Source organism: Acomys minous (assembly GCF_964271855.1).
Source record: "Acomys minous genome assembly, chromosome: 8".
NCBI lineage: Eukaryota > Metazoa > Chordata > Mammalia > Rodentia > Muridae > Acomys > Acomys minous.
The window spans coordinates 77226750-77243006 of NC_140489.1; the positions used below are offsets into that span (position 1 = coordinate 77226750).

The 16257-nt window shown below is 40.8% G+C and overlaps 1 long non-coding RNA gene across 1 annotated transcript in view; it reads right to left on the bottom strand.

Moving 5' to 3' along the window:
- Positions 1-318: 318 nt before the first annotated feature.
- The window catches only part of LOC311604072, a 44523-nt gene continuing 28584 nt past the window's right edge, over positions 319-16257 (bottom strand). Inside the window, exons 2-4 of the long non-coding RNA XR_014781369.1 lie at positions 3245-3377; positions 1269-2051; positions 319-447 (exon numbers count right to left, since the gene is read on the bottom strand). This is a non-coding gene — a long non-coding RNA (uncharacterized lncRNA). The remainder of the gene's footprint in view (positions 448-1268; positions 2052-3244; positions 3378-16257) is intronic.

Below are 16257 nucleotides of genomic sequence, written 5' to 3' on the forward strand. Positions count from 1 at the left end.
GACCTCTTCACACGTTTAAGCATATTTTTAGAAAAATAAGAAAAAGCACCGGTTTAGAAGTCAGAGGATCCGTATTCCTTTTTAGGCACTTAATTCTCGACTCGACTCACCAGCAAACTACTACTTGGTGGTTCTTAGTGAAGTAAACACGGCCTCCTGATTCTGGAGTGACAGCCTGTTATGAGCTCCCCTCTTGGAGCACGCTCACTATTTCTCGAAAACCTGAAGGCTGTCAGGAACACTTGATGAGAAATTCTAACAACAATTAGACCCAAGCAGACAAAAACCAAAACAAAGTCAAAAGAAAAGCCCACAAAACCCTACAGAAATAGTAGCAACTGGCCTTCCCGAAACTCGCGTGGGTCTCAGCAGCAGCTGCAGGACTCTGGTGTCTGGACTTATCCTCAGAGCACGTGCTTTCAGGAGCTTGTTTTCTCAGGAGTCTTCCTTTTAAAAAATAAATAAGGAAATGGTTAAAAACTCAGTCCTTTGCAAAGATTAGCCTTTTTAACAATGGTACATGGCAAAACTCTTTGTTGAGGAGACATGACAGCTGTTTATATAAGCAGACTCGATTCATTTTAATTATTGCTTTTGGCAGAGCACAGAGAGTTTAATCTTACCTAAATCCCACTGTTACTTCTACTATCTAGAAGGTTCGGCAACCCTGGTAAAAACTTTCATTAGCTACTTTCTGGGGCCTGAAGTCAATGTTATTTGATATCGTTAGATTGGATGAAAGGCCACCTAAACGACTAATCAAAGAATTATGAGGCACATTGTAAATCTAAGTTCTTAAGCAGAATCTAACACATATGTTACGTGTGTGTGTGTGTGTGTGTGTGTGTGTGTGTGTGTGTGTGTGTGTGTAGACTAAGGGGACCAGTTGAAATCTTGAGTCTTAAATAAGAGTCTTAAAATGGCATTGGTTTATCTGGGTTACCCGGTAGCTGCATTTGTGAGCATTTTTAATTTTTAAAATACAGTGAAGATAAATTAAGAACAACAAAAGTCAGGTTTAATTTCTCAAATGTCTTCCATTCATTCTACTTAAAACAATGTTAGACCCTCTGCAGAAGATTGTTTTCCTCAGTCAGAAACATCTCAACTGACATCCAATGTTCTCAAAGACATCCATGACATTTCCTGCAAGATTAATAAGATGAAGGAAAAAGACAGGAAAAACCCAAATGGCCAATTATATAATTTGCATTTTTAGAGACTTATTTGCAAACCTTAACTAAAAAATAAGTCTAAGATTAGATTACCATAATATTCATTTACTGGTAGAAAACCAGAACTTTATCTTTAAAGTTCCATGTTTGGGGGTTGGGCTGAAGCTGCTCCTTCTCCTCCTTTTCCCCTTCCTCCTCCTCTTCTTCCTCCTCTTCCTCTTCCTCCTTCTCCTTCTCTTCCTCCTCTCCTCAATTCTCTGGATTTTTCAACACACATGAGCATAGTGTCCCAAAAAGAGAAATGTTCACAATGAGTGAGAAGCATGATGGTTTACAATTAGTTTTACTTGGATTGATGTCTGTAAGTGGTTTATCTGGCTTAATTTAATCATTAGTGAAAACTTTCCATCAACTATTAAATCAGTAGACACAGAGGAGGACATAACAAGGGGAAATGTAATAAATGCTATGCATTGTAAGTAACAAGAAAGAAGTCAACTCCAAATCTTAACAGAATTTTATAGATGAAAGAGTTTTCTAGAATAGCACACTTCTAATACAATAATGTGAATATAGTCACTCAGAAATGATATATAGTAGAACACTAATTTGAGTAACTTTGTAAATATTAATTATCATCACTTTCCTAGCTATCAAGTGAAACCCAATAATGTACAATGGCATTTACAACCTTTATTTCTAAGAACTCTTGGCTATGTCTTTGAACACGTTCAATTCCGCCAATCAACCAATCAATCCAATTTGTTAAGCACTTACTTACTGCATACTCAGTATTGTAGCAAGTGTTGGAAGTGTGGTGTGCATGGTACTAACACTTGGTTGCTGAGTTCAAGGACTTTGCAGTTTGAAGTACTTCTGGAAACATAAGAAAGATGTAGAGGTGAAACATTAGAAATCAAAACTAAGGATGCAAAATGAAGGCAATGGAGCAAGGAGAAACTTTTAAAGGAATGATGTTAGGACAAAGTACAGATATATGTAAAAGGAAGACATAGGACTTCACTGTACACTATGTACAGAAATTAGTCCAAATAAATGTAGCACAACTGCCAACAGATAAAACCATAAAACACTTAAAAATGAAGGAATAAATCTTTGTGACCTGAGATTCAGCTCAGGCTATGCTAGGAAAACAGGAACCACAAGAGAAACAGATCAGAGTCCATCAAAACTTAAAAAGTTATGTTTCAAAGAGTACTTATTAGGAATGTGAAGGAACACAGAACCAGAAGGGACTGTCTCTGGATAAACAACGGACTGCTCTTGTCCAGCCATAACACCAGCCTAAAGTTTGAAATGGATAAGTATATGGGCACTCATTTCTCCAGAGGAGATAGAGACATGGTGAAACAGGAAAAGATGCTGCTCATCAGTGAGTGGATACCAGACCCACATTGAAGGCCTGCGTTTACCCATTAGGAGAGGCAGCTAACAGGGGCTGCCATGGATGGAGAGAAATCAGAGGACCTTCTTGGTGAGAATGGTGGAATGGTGCTTTGGAGAACAGTTTGTCAGTTTTCAAAATGTAAGACAGAGTGAATGTGTGATCAGCACGTCAGATATAAACTCAAATGAAATTAAATCAGGGGACACACAACCATATGTCTACAAGTGTTCTACAAAAAGTGACAATGAAACGTTTACTATCCAGCTATAAAAAGGAAGGAGTGCTAACGTATGCTATGACAAGAGCGAACCTTGAAAACGCTATGCAATTAAGAAGAAAGTTGTAAAATAAAAAAACATTACTAGGAGTTTCTGGTTCATTACGCCTGCCCCATAATTGCAGTTTCCCTTATGTAGGTGGGGGAGAAATCTAATACAGGGCACATATCTAAGCACCACAGGTGGCCATCTTATAATTTACAGAAAGCCATGACACAAAGCTTAGAAATATAGCTTAGAAATATATGTGGGTGCCTGTGAGACAGGTTGGCTCATTCTTTCCTGGAAGGAAGCAGAAGGCTAAGGTCTCAGCCTGCCTCCAGCTTTTTGTTTTTGTTTATTTAAGCTTGGGGCTGAAGAAGAAAATTGCATCTGAAAGATACCTCCTTTTGTTGGATTCCTGCCCATCCTGAGGCTGGCAGTGGTTTTTCGTTCCTTTGATGAGAATACAAATGTTTTTCATCTTTCCCTTGGAGGTCAACTTCAAGAACTGGATTCCAACATTCCTGTTAGAAGCTAAAATGCAAACAGGAGGAAATACAGGTGACATTCTGATTGCAAAGGGGAAGGAAACCACTGAGGAGTCAGAGTTTCTCTGTAAGAGCCACTTCTAAAAAACACTTCCAAAGGGATATATATTATGGGATTTTATTTCTTTTACACATAACTTTTATTATGCATAAAATTTCTAAAGTAAGCAGAACCAACGCAACAAAAGGGACAAGGGGATGAGTGATGGCTAAAGCCAGGAGTTTGTCTAAGATTTGGGGGAGCTGTGCAGCTGCTGCTAAAACAGATAGCTTGTCCTTGAGGTCCTAAGAAAGCTTTACAATAGATTTTGATGATGGGTGCACAGCTCTGTGACTAAACACTGAACTATGTGTTTTACTGATGCTGTATTTTGAAACATTAAAAATGTACAGTTGCACACAAGTCTGTTGACTTTGGAGGTGGTAGACAGTGGGTCTCCATCTCGTGATAGTCACGATAGACAGACAAACTTGTCCTCAGCACTCCCACGTATAGTAGCACAGCAAAAGGAAGAATATAGCACAGAGTTCAACTGTTGCAGGAGTTTATAAGAATCCACACACGCATATTCAAAAAGCTAACAATGAAAGTTACCCTTAAATGTTACCGTCTCTGAGTTATTGACTGTGTGTAATGGAATAGGCACAACATACTAGGTTTTCTGGTTTTGTTTTTGTTTTTAATGTTCTTCCTATCACACCATAAGACAAAAATTGATAATTTATTCTCCCAGGAAGAATCTGAACAGTGCGGAATGATGTTTTGAGTGATTGGTTTCCATGTTGTTACAAGTCTGCAGCCAGAAGGAACCCACTATGAGGAACAGATATGCCTGTGGTGTTCTTCGAACATCTAGAGGCTTGGCTTCACCACAGCAGTGCTTACACTTTGGTCCTGAGAATGCTTTTTCATGCCTGGTAATTATCTTGCTTGATATTCAATTTATTGCATGTGTTAATCTGACATGAGTCGTGGTATCTGCATGAGTTGGGCAATCACATCTGATTTACCTTTAGAAGGCAATGAGTTTTGTATTTATGCGAAGTTTCTCTTTAAGGGAAACAGATGATTAGTAGCTTCAGATCATTGAATTTTGACAGCCTCCTACATGGTTCAAATGAATGGGCTCCTCTTATACAGATGCTTCTGAGGTTTCATAGGTACATTGATCATTGACTTTTACACATGTCATCATTGTGCCTGCCAATTTGATGCCAGCTTGACATATGCTAGAGTAGCTTGGCAGAGGGAACCCTGACTGAAAAAAAAATGCTTCTACAAGATTGGCCTGAGGGCAAACCCATTTTCTTGATGGATGATTGATGTGAGAAGGCCTACCTCACATGAGTTATGACACCCTGGGATAGAGGTCCTGGGCTTGGGAAAGAAAGTTGAGCAAGCCACAAGGAGCCAAGCCACTAAGCAGCATCCTTGCCTTCATGTTCCATCTTGAATTCCTGCCCAGAGTTCCCTTAATAGATTTACAAGTTTTAAGGTAAAACAAACTCTTTCCTCTGTAGCTTTTAGTCATAGTGTTTATCATAGTAATGGATAATCACAGAAGCATCTTAAATTAATAAGCAGATAAATCTTACTAATTTTCATAAGATGTAGAAATGATGGTACAAAGTCTAGATATTTTAAAGGAATATTTTATTAGTACACATTCATGAATTTCTAATGACATTATTTGTAAAGACTATGCTGAAAGAAGTTTTGAAAAAAGGTTTAAAAAACCTGAAACTTTTGATGCAGCATTTTGCTTATTAGTACCTTGACCAACAGAAAATTTGACAGCTACGCCCTAATAGTTAAGAGTAAATGAGATACATATTATATACAATGATGACATTTTAAAGATAACTTAAGTGTTTAACAGTAATTATTTGTATTTGTTAAATACAAAGCTCATTACCTTTTAAAGCTAAATCAGATTTGATTGCTTGAGTCATACAGATACCATGACTCATATCAGATTATCACATGCAATGATTTAATTTACTATTAAATTATTATTTAATAGTAATTATTTGCATAAGCATGCCTGTGTTTTCATTTATAAAGGATTACTCATTATATAATCTATGAAAGCACTGTGCTTTTAAAAGTATGTATTCTATGTTATAATATGGTAATATAAATTCTATATAAGCATGACTGTAACTGCCCATATATGGGCATGTATATATCCAACGTCGTCATTTGATCTAATTTGTAAGCTATCTTGCACTCTTGATTAACCACAATAATCCCTTAGTTCCTTAGCATTGCGACCTATGGACTTCTGGGCTCCATGCTTTTCTCCAGAAGTCCCTGGTATAGGAATATGAGCTGTGTAAACAAATGTGATGCTTTAGTGTAGTTATTTCATGGCCTGTTACTACTGAACAGTAAAAAAAAAAATGTGCCTTCTGTTTTGGGATTTTGAAAATGTACAGGCCGTGACAGCATTTAAAGAGGGCATTTGGGCGTGTTCTGAGAGCCATTACTGTGCTGTTCATTAACTATGCGAGACATTGAAGCTTACACAATTGACAATACGGACACTTTGCTCTGCCTGACTTACTCCTGTTTTACTGTGGTATACTTGAAAGAGAGTGAGATGCCATTGAAGTTGTTTTCCTGCAAATGGCTAACTGATCTTTTGATGGGTTTTGCAGCTTGTCATCTTCCTACATCTTATAGGACTGTATGTCATGTCCCAAACATATTCTTGGACCGAATAGAATGATCTTTCCCTAAGCCAGGCATCTGTTCTGTTCTTCTCTTCATCACCCATCTTCTGCTCTTGGCAGTGCCAATGTCCTACTGCTAAAGAGAAAGAAATTTATCCTTCTTATATCTAACCATACCTCTTACCTCTATTTTTTCTTTATTGAGATGTGATTGACATAAGCATGTAAAATAGGCAAAATATTTCTATATTTAAGGCATATACATTAGCATGTTTGGCGATCAATATACACTGATAAAACCATCAGCAAAGCCTACCCCATCAATGTAGTCATCTCCTTTAGATGGTCCCTTTTACCCTTGTTATATATACTTTAAAATAAGAGTTCAGCACAAGATACATTTTAGCAGACTTTTAAGTAAACAACCCAGCACTGCTAACTATGGGTGCTATGCTACAGAACAGTAGCTCTGTGTGAAGACTTACACATCCTGAGTGATGAGAACTTTGGTACTTTTCTCTTCCCATAGTCTCCAACAACTCCCATTTGCTTTCCCACTTTGGTAAGCTTGACTGCCATAGATTACTCATACATGTGGTGTCATAACCTGCCCTCCTACATCTGGTTGGCTACCGTGTTCCACCTTGCAGCATCAAAATAGAAACTGCAATCCGTGCCATACACATATGCTGAGCCAATGGTATGCACTCCATCACCAAGTGTCTGTTCCTTTGTGTGTTCCCCACAGGCAGCCCCACCAAATCAATGTAGTCTTTTTTTTTCCTCCTTTATTAATTTATTCTTGTTACATCTCAATGGTTATCCCATCCCTTGTATCCTCCCATTCTTCCCTCCCTCCCAATTTTCCCTTATTCCCCTCCCCCATGACTGTTCCTGAGGGGGATTACCTCCCCCTCTATATGCTCATAGGGTATCAAGTCTCTTCTTGGTAACTTGCTGTCCTTCCTCTGATTGCCACCAGGTCTCCCCGTCCAGGGGACATGGTCAAAGGTGAGGCACCAGAGTATGTGAGAAAGTCATATCCCACTCTCCACTCTACTGTGGGGAGTGTTCTGTCCATTGGCTAGATCTGGGTAGGGGCTTAAGGTTTACCGCCTGTAGATGAGAGAATCATGGGAGAAAGGCAAAGTAGAAGGACCCAGAGGGTCCTAGAAGCCTACAAGTAGAACATTATGATAGGCAGATTTGGGCCCAGGGGTCCCGCTCAAACTAAGGCGCCAATCAATGTAGTCTTTAGAAGCTTGTTCCACGGAGCTTTTTCCCATGTGTCAGAAAAAAATGTGGCAGGGATTCTGTGCCAACAAATGGCTAAACTGCATGTATTTTGATTATAAAACAAATTTGCTTTTCCAGAAATAAAATTATGTGAACAATAGAATAACTATTTTCTAAGAATTTTAAATAGAAATATTATTAAGGTGGACATTAAGTGTCCCAAGAGGCATATCATAACAGAAAGGTTAATATTCCATTCAGTGCCAGGCGTTCTGTGTAACTCTTCATCGTATCTTTACACTGGACCAGCAAAATCTTCCACAAACACTGGCATTTGTCCTTGAGGGTAAATGTCCCTGGTGGGAACTTTGAGAATTGAACTTTCTGATCTTTATAGAATAGATAAACTACAGAGAATTCTGGCTTTCTCCCTGCACTTGACACTACATATGCTGCCTGAGGAAAAAAAGAGGAAAAATTGTACATTTTAGTTTGTTAAGACTGAGAGATACTACTTCAAGGAGGAAGAGCTCTGTTGCTTGGTGTTAGGGAATACTAACAGAAACACTCAGATAGCTGGCGACAGACAGCTTGGAGGTCAATGGGCTTCACCCTACTGTGACAGACAGGCTGGGGCAGCCTATGACTTCATCTGTGTCTCATTAGGAGAATGAGTAGGTGGATCATCCTAGAGCAACCTGTTGGCCAAGCATCACATCCTGGCAGATCCCATCAAGATGAAGGGATGCATGGACACCAAGGAAGCAGCCAAAAGAACATTCAGCAGCTCCCGATTCTCCACCTCTCCAGATTCTCCACCTCTCCAGATTCTCCATCCCTCCAGATTCTCCATCCTTTCCGATTCTCCACCACTCCCTATTCTCGACCTCTCCTGCAGGCGACTGCTCTAGGAAGGAGGCTGTTAGCTCCACTTCCCAACATTATTCTTTAAAAATTTTTAAATAAATTTAATGCAGTTTCTGAGGGATGTCATTTTTCTCCTAGCACAAGTAAGCATGCATGAGGCAATCAGAAAAAAAAAATACAATAAACCCTAAAGAAAGCTTTACTACATTCCAAGAAACACAATATTTCATTTGCTATATTTTCTGACTATAATGCAGTGAAGTTAGAAATACCACAATGTATCCAGGAAAAGAACAACTCTGATGCTTTAGGACAATACTTGTTTTTACTGGTTTGTTTCTGTCTATCTATGACTTTTAACACCTCTCTGCTGCTTGGATACTACTTTATGTGAATATATAAACATACACGAAAATAAATCAGTTAAAAATTTTTCTACAATAGCTTCAATATCTAGGTTTGAAAAGGAATGAAAAGTCATGCTGTTGCATGTCTTGGTAAATTATATATCTAATTTGGGGGGGGGGGAAGAGGGACTTATTTTATTTAACACTTCCTGGCAACAAGTTATCATTGAAGGAAGTCATAGCAGGAGCACAAGGAGAGGGCATGGAGGGAGAAGTTGGAGCAGAGACCATGGAAAAACACTGCTTCCTAACTCACTTTCCCTCACTTACCCAACTACCTTCCTTTTTTATAATATATTTTATTAATTTACTCATATTACATCTCAATTGTTATCCCATCCTTTGTATCCTCTCATTCCTCCCTCTGTCCCATTTTCCCCTTACTCCCCTCTTCTATGACTGTAACTGAGGGGGACATCCTCCCCCTGTATATGATCATAGGGTATCAAGTCTCTTCTTGGTAGCCTGCTATCCTTCCTCTGAGTGCCACCAGGCCTCCCCACCAAGGGGACATGGTCAAATATGGTGTACCAGAGTTCTTTTGAAAGTCAGTCCCCACTCTCCACTCAACTGTGGAGAATGTCCTGTCCATTGGCTAGATCTGGGCAAGGGTTCGAAGTTTACTGCATGTATTGTCCTTGGCTGGTGCCATAGTTTGAGCAGGAACCCTGGGCCCAGATCCACCCATCATAATGTTCTTCTTGTAGGTTTCTAGGACCCTCTGGATCCTTCTATTTTCCTATTCTCCCTTGCTTCTCTCACCTAGAGACCCAATAGGAAATATATTGGGACTAAATTTCCAGTATAGGCAGAGCTAGTATTTGGAATTAGTTCTATATATCCACAAGTTATCTCTTTTCTGTTTAAATAGTCCCAACCATTCAAACTGAAGATTCAGAAGTAGAAGTATTTAAAGTACATTTATGAGTGGGGATGTAGCTTGTGGTAGAGTACTTGTCAAGCATATATAAGGTTCTGGGTTAAATACCTAGTAATTTGATTTATACAAAATCATGTAGGATATAAAGTCCTTTTAAACAATGTTAGTGTACCCACACAGCTCATTCATTAAACCATTTTATAGAATATTTATTATGTGGAAGTCATCATAGAGAAACCATTGAGCAGAAATTTCCATCTATAATACTTTACATTATAAATTCCACAATTAAATGTCTGTAGGTGTCACAACTGAATATCCTCGAGAGTAGTTTTGAAATTGCACTAACATGCAAGTTTCCCCTGAGCTTGGAAAAATCTAGGTAAAACAGGTATTGGTTTTCTTTAGCAACCGATAGACCGCATAGTGGGAAAATAAAGATAAGAGGGAAGAAGACTAAGAAACGTAACTGTCAACGTAAGCTGCTGCCCTGCCCTTCACTGAGTCATCTCTGGATGAAACAATGAGGCACTTTATCTGTCCAAGGTAAGTCAGATAAACAACGCAGGATAAGAGGATAGTGTATCAGAGAGTGGTCTGTCAGGTAGAGAAAGAACAAATAAGGAGCTTCCTCAATCAAACAAGACAGCTAAAATTAACATTTAAAAGCGTAGAGTTGGGCTGTTTAAATCAAGAAAATGAAATTTCTTAAAGGTTTCCTGTGTAAAATCAAATGAACTATTTTTGTCTTTGTTCCAGCTATTGGCATTTGGATGCGATGGTCTCTACACATCTCTTTAGCCCTGGCTCTTCTTGCGGTTTTAGGGGTGAGGAGATAATGCAACTTACTTCTGGATTCTAAAAGCAGTTTTATTATTGTCTGTATCACCATAGCCATTGGACATCCAACATACTACCGTCTCAGCACCCTACTTCCCTTCCCTGGGTAGCTCCATAACCTTGACCAGTATCAATCACTCTCTTGTGGAAGCATGCCTTGGACCCTTCTGGGACATGGTTCTTAGAATCATGCTCAGGCACTGGTGAGCCACTGACCTTTCTTGAAGCGTTTAACTACTGGAACAGAAGGGGAGGGGGAGAGGAGTGAACTACTGATTATAGCTACAAACCTTTAAGGACCACTGTATCTCATGCTTGCACCAGGGGGTACTCCAGCCCCAAACTTCCAGGGTCCTAATTCTGATCAGTCTAAACACAACCAAAATCATGGCAGCTGGCCTGGCAACGGGGCTAAGCAAGCTCGCCCAGTTTTGCCATCTTTTTGTTTGCTTCAAGCTTTTGAATATTTTCTCTTTATGGTTTCAGGCCTTCAAGATTTGTATCAGGATAACCTTAATTTTGACACCAGTTTGTGGCAGTTGCTTTAAAATTAATTTTAGACATTCACTCTCTAAGTGATTTTGTTAGCCACTCAGTTGTCTTTGCTTTCAGATTGACTTTTCTCCTGGTTCTTGCATAGTGAATGGAGCTTCTGCATTATGGTCATTTTGCAATGACCTGTTTCTATCCCATGTTAGGTGGCAGCTGTATGCAGGGTGTGCTTATTGCTTTCGCATCTTGTTCATCTAGCTCCACTGATAGTTTTGTTTTCTGAACCCATGCAATGCTATTCTTGTCCTTTCAGTCTTCAGGAGCTATTGGACTTAAATGTTCTGTCCCTTCTGCCACCATATGTGGGGCTAGAAGGTCCTGCCTTGGGCTGCATGCTGTAGCTCAGTGATTTTCTGGGAAAAGATGCCGCTGATATGAGGGGTAGGTTTGTGCCATCTTGTTCCAGAACCAGAAACCATCCCAGAACTTATGTAATATCTTGAGAGTCTTGGCTGCCAAACATGCTAAGATGTTCACTGGAAAATATCCAGCTGGGAGAACAGCCAGATGGCAATTTCCAGCAGAGTTGGGCAGAAGGACAGATGTCACTCCAGTTCTCAGTATTTGGAAGGTACGGAAAGCACTGTGGCTCAAATCTCTCACTGCATTTCCTCCAGTCCAGGTCTGCTTCTCACTGGCAGCAGGGCTTCCAGTAAGGTGTCAACTTTGGGGGAACCCTGGCTCCATGAGTTAGTGCAGTAGCCTGCTATTGGAAAGTGGGCAGCGATTCCATGTAGTGACACCACTAAGAATTAGGGAACCTGGATTCTGATAAGCACTTTTGCTTTTCTGCATTTTGAAGAATATTTTCATATCCATAGAAGAAGCAGGCCATCATTATAGAGTACTTGCCAGCAAGGTGATCTGGCCACACACTACTCAGAGTACTTTGTGTATTGGATGTTTGTTCGTTGGTCTTCTAACCCTCCAGCTGCATCTCAGCCTGGGATTTCTTCCCTCCTGACCTTATCCTACCATTTGGCTTACCGTGCTACTACTCGCCTGGCTTTCCCAGTGTATGCTGGCACCTCTCATCTTAGTAGATGTGACATCCACTCTATCCCCAAGAAGTTCAACACACTTAGAATGGCCTTTGCCAGCTGAGGTCCAACCTGGTAATGAGGTTGTAGTTGTGTGCCCCCTCTGGTTTCCTTACAGAAAGCCACAAGCTGGCAATGCCCCAGATCTTACAGAAAAAGTGAAGTCTCTGCAAAGTAATACTTCTGAGTTCTTTCAGTGTTTCCTGCCACCAACTCTCCCTTACCTTTCACTCCTATAGACAGGAACTTCTCAAGATCCTGGATCCCTCATCCTGGGTAAAAGAAGCAATAGACTGACTGTGTTCCTCTCCTGAGTTCTCAATTCCCAGGCCTTTGATGAAACTTCTACACTAATTGCCTAAGGATCAGACACTTGTGCTGGTTTATCTGAGAGTTACAGTGCACTCAGAACAATGACATGCTAATTTTACTAACTCTTAATTAATCTCATCATTCTTTCTATTAACAATATAACACCAGAGATAAGAGTCTTGGTGTTTTGTTGTTGTTGTTGAAACAAATTTCATGTCTGTTCATCAGAATTGTCACATTTCCACCTTGTACTTCCTTATTCCCTGAGGGACTGATGGCATAATTCTCTCTATAAGCCATGTTAAGGCTCAGGGTTATTTCCCACACCCCCAGACCCGTGCAGCAGTATCTTTATTTTAGACCAATTCTCTTTTACCAGTTACTACAAAGTTTGAAAAAAGGAAAAGACTTCAGCATGTGAAGATCCTGTGCATCAAGGACTTTAAGCATCTTACAGAAAACATAAAGACTGAAGAAAAAAAAAACAAATCTGAATCTTTCTTCCAAAGTTATTCTGAATTAAACTACATGTACAGATGGGGAATCGTTAAAGTATGCTGTTGGTGAATGCAGCAGTAGCAATATGGATATGATCAGATGTCTCTCTTAAGAATTGCCTTTGGCAGCAATGAAATACAGGAAGACTTAGTGGAGAAAGTGGCATTTGTTTTGGCAGCGGATAGGGATAAAAAGGCATCAACCACATAAGAGAGAAAAGATACCCAGGCTTAGTAGACGCAGGTGCTACTCACTGAGGTGGAGAGTTGGGGATGAAACACAGCTCTGTATTGCTTATGCAGGAAGGAGGGATGTGAGATGACACCCTATTACGCTGTCTGATATGAGGAACTTGAATTGTATCCTTTAAAAAGCATGGGAAAATGGGGAAATAGAAGGATCTGAAGAGTCCTAGAAACCTACAAGAAGAACGTTATGACTGGTGGATCTGGGCCCAGGGGTCCTGCTCAAACTATGGCACCAGCCAAGGACAATACAGGCAGTAAACTTCAAACCCCTACCCAGATCTAGCCAATGGACAGGACATTCTCCACAGATGAGTGGAAAGTGGGGACTAACTTGCACAGGAACTCTGGTGCCCTGTATTTGACCACGTCTCCTGGGTGGGGAGGCCTGGTGGCACTCAGAGGAAGGATAGCAGGCTACCAAGAAGAGACTTGATACCCTATGAGCATATACAGGGGGAGGAGGTCCCCCTCAGTCACAGTCATAGAGGAAGGGAGTAAGGGGAAAGCAGGAGGGAGGGAGGAATGGGAGGATACAAGGGACGGGATAACAATTGGGATGTAATATGAATAAAATAATTATATATATAAAAAGAAATCAGGTGTGAAGAAATGATATGATTATATTAAGTTTGGGGAGGTCACTGTTATAACATTAACACATTTAATTATCAAATGACAAGTTTGCATATAAGCTCATGTTTGACTGCGCTGTGTTTTCAAGGCTCTTCTGCTATGTATGCAAGTACACAACACAGGTATTTCTCATCTTAGATGAAGCTTTGGGGAAGAATGACTCAGAATACTCCTCTGCTATAAAGTGTGAAGAAATGTGCCACTCCCCTACCCCCCGCCCCAGGAAACTTTTCCCATCATCTTTCTAGTAAGAATCACAGACACACAAAAAGGCATGCCCTTGTTTGTTTCTACCAGACCTCCTGGCTGAGTGGAAGTTCCCATCCACATGTGTGCTCATGTCCTTTACAGGACTTCCTGACATATGTGTAGCACATCCACAGCTTTCATTCCTCATTTCTAGATGAGAACTGAACTCAATTCACACAGTGGGAGAAAATAGGTAAGTATTTAGTCACCGTGAAGTACCCACTGTGTTAGGTTCTATCTTATGGATACTTGGTGAAGATGAAGATGATTATTATAAAACATCTATGTACAGAGGTTACAGGAAAGAAGGTGCACTGATCCTATGGGTAGTGGTTGATCTGTCATGGTTGCCCTTCCACAACCACTCAGAGAGGAAGGCAGGCTGATGGCATTACTGGGATTCCTCACCTTGCTAGAAGTTAAGATCCATCTCACCAGCCACTGCTATCATTGTAAAAACATGCTCTATGATGAAAAACAGACTCTCTGGTGGCATATTAGGTACTTTATATGAAACACCCTGTATGAGAAAATAGGCAGGTTGGAAGATAAACAGAAAACATGCGGTTTCTTGGTGTGTCATAACAGGGCAGATATGATGTTCAGATCAAACTAAATTCCCTTTGTGTAACTGACATTTAGTGCCTCGGACATTTTTAATTTTAAACAAGCAAAGAAGCTGCTTTACTGTGGCTTTTGCCGGTACTTTCTGTAGCCGTGGTGTGGTAGGAAGTCGGGCCCAAGTTTCCTTGGCAACAATAGAGTAGAAGTGATATACAGAAACCCAGCTTGTCAGTGAATCATCTGAGGACTTCTGTTTCCCATCCTTGGACATAACTGGCTGGCAGTTTTTACTTGCTCAGTGTTTGCTGACTTCCTGCGAACACTTCAGTGAACCTGAGACCTTTAGCTAATTTGGTCAATCATTTAAAAGCAAGAAGACTACTCCCATTAGACCATTAAGATTGTTATCCATGCCCCCTTCCTTTGCTTTCCTTACTAAGAGTAAGTTGGTGCACCAAGGTGTTAGCAGTAAGGAAGTCCCATTTCCACAATGATGTCTGCTGTACCCAGCAGCCTGTGTCAAGGCTTTGGCACAGCCACAGTTTCTTAGCATCAAGGGAGGCTGATCTCTGTAGATCTCAAGCCCAGTCACAACAAGTATGCAAACACTTGAAAAGGGAGGTGCTAGGTCTTCACATCTGAAACACAGGGGGAACCTCACAGACACTTTGGCTTTCACTTTGATTCTCTACTATTTTTTTTCCACAAATACCCCACCTAATTGTTCTATCTGAAGATAGAACCTACAGTAACCTATTGAATGTACTTTCTCAAGGTCTGCTGCTTTCTTTGTCTTCCCAACTCAGACTATCCCTCATCCTCCTCCTGCACAGAAAAGGAGAAACAGCTTCTCATACTGTATTAGCTAGGGTTTCCATTACTACAACTAAACACCGTGACCAAAAAGAAAGTTGGGGGAAAAAGGGCTTATTTGGCTTACTCTTCTGGATCATAGTCCATCACTGGAGGGAATCAAGACGGAAACTCAAGCAGAGCTGGCACCTGGAGGCAAGAGCTGATGCAGACAGAGGCCATGGAGGGGTGCTGCTTACTGGCTTTCTTCTCAGGGGTTTCTCAGTCTTCTTACAGAATCCAGGCCTACCAGGCCAGGGATGGCATCACCCGCAATGAGCTGGGCCCTCTCCCATTGATCACTAGTTGAGAAAATGTCTTACAGCTAGATCTCACAAGAGGCATTTCCTCAGCTGAGGCTCCTTCCTCTCTGATGACTCTAGCTTATGTCATGTTGACACACAAAGCCATACAGTACACCTGCAAAGACTTTTCCTCAAACTGACAATCAAATTAATGTTTCAAAGGGGTTTTTAAAAAAGTATTTATTCAGATTACATTCCAATTGTTATCCCCTCATTTGTATCTTTCTGTTCCCTTCTCCCTCCCTCTTTTACCCTATTCCCTTCCCATAGACGTGTGACAGAAGGGGACTTCCCCACCACCACCATATGATCACTGCCTATCAGGTCTCATCCAGATAACCTGCTTCCTCTTCCTCTGTGTGCCACTAGGCCTCCTCACCAAGGGGAAGTGGTCAAATAGGGGGCACCAGAGTTCATGTCAGAGTCAGTCCCTTCTCTCCCCACAACCATCGAAAATGACCTGTCCATTGGCCAGATCTGAACAGGGGGTCTAGGTTTACTGCATGTATTGTCCTTGGTTGGTACAGCAGTTTGTGCAGGCCTCCCTTGGGTCCAGATCCTCCAGCCTTGATGATCTTGTAGGGTTCCTGGACCCTCTGGTCCCTTCTATCTCCCTATTCTTCCATACCACTCTTACCTGGAGTCCCAGTAGCGAGTCCCAGCATCTGTCCCGATCTCTGGCTGAATGAAGACTCTCAGAGAACATT